Below are 4,684 nucleotides of genomic sequence, written 5' to 3'. Positions count from 1 at the left end.
TGCCAAGTTATTTATTGATAGATGGTACGATGATCATCTCTGATAAATTTATAAAATGACAAAAGAGAGTTTGTCTCCTCATGATTGAATCTGTTGTTGGATAACTCATGAGATTATCTACCAGTGATTAGAGTAGTAGTATAATAATCTACAAAACGGTTGCTATTGTACTCAATAAAATGTGGAAAAGCTGGTATATAGTTCTGTTAAGGAGAAGATGAATCACAAATATCAATGAAACAGTATAAGACACCTGTATGAGAATATAATGTGGTCAACAACCAAATAACTATCCAGGAGAATTTTGAACAAGTATTTAGATTTCAGATTTGAATTATTGATTATATTCAAATAAATATAATTTAGTTCCTTAGTACCAATTTTATTAACTCAATATCTGAATAACTTTATTTTGGTACTACAACTTAACACTCCAATAATATGCCAGTTGCATTATTTAGATAAATAATTATTTTCAAATAAATAATATTCAGACACAAGTAATTTTTATTCCAACTTGGTTTAGCTACTGTCTAATCGTAGTCATCTTACTGTAATCAATAACTGCTGTCATACTGAACTGATATACTAATTTACTAAAGGCTATACCACACCTTTCCTAAATAATGAACTGGATTACTTCTGACAAGGTCGAAAACTTTATTGTTTGTTTCAGTATATTTGACGAGAGAGAGAGCAGCAGCATAGGTGTAAGATTAACAATGAGTGGATGCCAATATGGTTTTCATCAGTTGCAATCATCTCTATCCATAATTGGAAAGTCAGCACATATAGCTACCAGCTATGACCAAGAAGGGACACATAAAGAAGTCAAAATATTACAATTTTGTAGAATTGAGTTTAATTTATAAAATCTGAACAACACCAGGAAGAAATTAATGAAACTGTGTTATATATGGTGACAATATGTGTAAGTTATCCTCTCTTGTCTTTCCATATCACTATATAACACATCAATACCATCATATTCAACTAAGAGCACAAAAACAATATACAATTAACCCTTTTAATATAACTAAAATAAATTAGACTTGATTAATATGATAGAAAAGGCTGGCTCAAGGTCTGGGCGTAGCTAGTGATTTCTGAAGAGCTGGCCATTTTCATAGAAACAACATGAATTCATTACATCAAAAGGATCTCCGTCCTGTCACTTGTAACAGTTTATCTCTTGTTAAACATTCACACTGTTACAGCTGTTCTGAAGGAATTTTTGCTGAGTACAGTATAGACAGTTTTATTCATTTGATCAGATGGTATTCTTTTACAATCACCTGCTGTCACTTGTCACTCACCGGCGAAAGCTACAACATACAACACCTATTATAACTAGCAATCAGTAAGCCTTGAGACTCCCAGGTGTTTAATAAAAACACGCACTGGAAGTTTTCCCCTCTTGCAAGTCTTCAGCTATAAAATTAGATGTACCTTTGAACAACTAATCAGCTAAGTAAAGAATACACCAACAAGGGTCATTGACCTTTCATGCGTCAGTTCTATTTACCACCAACCGTGAACCACCAACCAGCTAACATTGGAAGGGATATTTCAAATCTGCTGCCTGTCAACACACACATTGCATGAAGTTAAGAATATCACACTGCACGTTGATAAACATTATCATTGGTACCATATGATTAGTCGTGTTCTCTTGTAGGACTTCAGAAAATTTAGGATATCCTAGATACGCAAGAAAGGTTAAAACTATAATAACAGATGCTAATTTGCTGTTATAAGTAGCCATTTGAAATTAACTGTTATTTGGTAACAACAACCAAAAAGAAAGCTGCAAGATACATAAAGATAGCAAACCCATGACAGCAGAACATGGTAGCTCTTCAGAAATCGTCGAATGTGTACTTATCAATACCAACTATGTTTTAGAAAATATCTTACATATAGTAATCACGTTACTTATAAATTTCTTTGCAGTTCACAGACAGAATAGAATAAGTTTACAAATCTACTCTTAAACAGGAAAGCCCCTAGTGATATACTCACAACTATATTACATGCGTAGTTTTGTGGCTATCCTTAGCGGACAACGGATAACATGGCATAAATAGTTAAGAAAAAACCTTTGAACAAGTGTAGAAATATAAGGAAAAATTTATTTCCTCATCTGCGATATATTAGCAGCGGCTGATGCATACGAATTATATTTACTTGCACTTCTTCAAACAGAAGTTTTTGTGGAACTATATATGTCAACCTGTATAAAGTCAACCAACTAAAAACGTGAAAATTTGAAAATGCATGTTTACAACTATCAATACACAGTCAACATCAGCTTGTTGGGCTAACAGTTTGCTAACACATAAACGTTAATAACATATAACAATATATCTATATTAATATTTACAGTTCTAAGACATTAAGATGCCCTAAACACTTTAATCTGACAATTAAAATAATATAAGTTCTCCTAGCGCATGTTGATTGCTGCAAACCAAACTAGCGGCGACCTACCTTGATGATAGCCAGATTTGGCTCCAGTAACTGAAAGCAGTTCAACTTTGGACCGGAGAAGACTCCATTCCAAAGCTAAGAGACGAAGAAAGGAACGAGAGAAAAAAAGGGTTGAAGTAGTATGTACTCGTGAAGTTGGTAAGTTAACCAACTGTTTACTAGCCAAGCAAATCCTAACTGCACTAAGACAACAACTACTACTAACTGCTACTTCAACTAGCCATGCTGATCTAAACACCGTCCATCCACCGAAACTCCATCCTCCTCTCGGTGTATGCTCAACGTATATGCAGTGGTGAGAAAGTTGCCAAGCAATGAGCCTTAATTATAAACGATTAGAGCTTGGCAGTAAAGAAAACATTGTCACAGTCAACTCCTTTGTATCAACTGAAACAAACCTTTAGTTCATACCTACGGCAACTCGGTGAAATTTTTTTTTAATTTGAACAATGAACGTACATTGTCTTTAGCGTGCATCACATGTAGCTTTTTATTTAGAAAGATAGTTTCATCTCATTAATAGAATAGTTGTAAAACTATACCAGTGCACACTGCTTTGTAAATGCTATACGCTCTGCTTGCACTATTTATCAACTATATTATTTAAAATATGTAAAGCAGAATATCTCATTATGTAATATTTTATTATGTAAAGCATAATATTAATATTTACAGTAATGGTTTTTTCTCAATTTTTTCATAAATTTTAGCTTTTTTTCAGTGTTTTTAAATTTGATATAATAGAAATACAGGTACATTAGTTTCTTGTTATAAGGTGTTGACTGTAATCTACAACGCTAATGCTTCGATAACGATTATAGAAAAGCTAGCAAGTGTCTCTATCCCTTGGTCTTTAATCAGCTGTTGCCAAGTCTCATTGATCAATCTAATTGCAGTGTTTTGGAGCATATGTATGGGTATAGCACTAACAGCTGCCTGTCTTATCTATCCTGCGCATATTTACGCTTGCACAAAATGTATTCCATCAACTCGTTCAATACCGTGAAAGTCGCCGTGGCGCGGCTTAGCAAAGCGTTTGCAAATAACCGCCTGATGTGACTTTAGTAGGCTTCATACAAAACATTTCTGACCAGTGAGTTGTTAATAAGTTATCCTATTGTATCTGAACTCAAACAAAAGGAGACAATTATCTGCATGTGTTGGGCAATAGAAAATATATTTACAACCCATCCTGATTATAGTTTAGATTTGCATAAGCTTCATTTTTATCACAGTTTCTTCTTAGTTTTGGCCAGTCAATAGACCAATATTCACTAATTACAGATCAATGGACTTTTGATGCTTTTTATTAGACAATAGTACTACTGAGAGGGATTAGCAGTAATAATGATGTCATAAGCTGTAACAATATCGGCAAATCACCCGACTTCAAAATTCTCACGATTGTAGCAAAAATGGCCAAAAATTTCGAGTTCATTCGGCAACACATTTGTGGCACATTTATGGCATCAGCTGTTGTAAATCATGATGCTGATTAATTTGGTATCAAAGAGTTTGTTTTGTAGAGTGTGCGGTTCAATGGTTGTAACAAGTTATATGTGTCCTTGTCAACTAGTAGGTTGTACCAAATGTGTAATTGTCCCGGTAAATAAATTACTTTGGTTGCAGAAGAATTAACCTACAAAACATTTTTTTATCAAAAAGAGGCGGGGATGAACTGCAAAAAATTCATTAAGAAACCTAGAAAATATGTAGGCCTACTTACAATAGCTCTACCATATAAATTTGCTCTGTAAGTACATAACAAACTGATTTGAAAGTACGTAGCAAACTGTGATGACTGCTAGCACATGGATGCTTCCGAAAGAATTCCATGAGGCTAGAGAATAAGACAGATTTATGTACTTTATGCATTTTATTTCAATATTCTGTTTTTTTAGCATTTTAAAGAATATTATTTACCCGCAATGCACTGAAAACACAAAAAGGTGAACTACGAAGTAGCGAGGAATTACTATACTAGCTTTAAAGACTTGGCTGAAAATATGGTGGGCTAACATACAAGGTTATCAGTAGGGGATGCAAATGAGGATTTTGTATGGCTGTTAAAATAGCCATTTCAGTCAAGGATTTGTTTGGGGAGATGACGGTCGCGTTTGAACTTTTGCTGACAGCTGTTGTACAAGCTTGGTGATGTAATTCTTCAGTATGTTAATCAATAGCCATTAGCTTT

At 34.0% G+C, this 4,684-nt stretch overlaps 1 long non-coding RNA gene across 1 annotated transcript; it reads right to left on the bottom strand.

Annotated features, from left to right (window-relative positions):
• Window positions 1–839: 839 nt before the first annotated feature.
• On the bottom strand, window positions 840–2,762 carry LOC137406471 (uncharacterized). Its single transcript, XR_010979879.1, has 2 exons — window positions 2,491–2,762; window positions 840–1,325 (listed from the first exon to the last, which is right to left on the bottom strand). It is a non-coding gene; the product is annotated as an uncharacterized lncRNA (long non-coding RNA).
• Between the last annotated feature and the right edge of the window lie 1,922 nt (window positions 2,763–4,684).

The sequence above is a fragment of the Watersipora subatra genome, chromosome 10 (genome assembly GCF_963576615.1).
Source record: "Watersipora subatra chromosome 10, tzWatSuba1.1, whole genome shotgun sequence".
Classification (NCBI taxonomy): domain Eukaryota; kingdom Metazoa; phylum Bryozoa; class Gymnolaemata; order Cheilostomatida; family Watersiporidae; genus Watersipora; species Watersipora subatra.
This window is presented reverse-complemented; position numbering and strand designations above follow the sequence as displayed.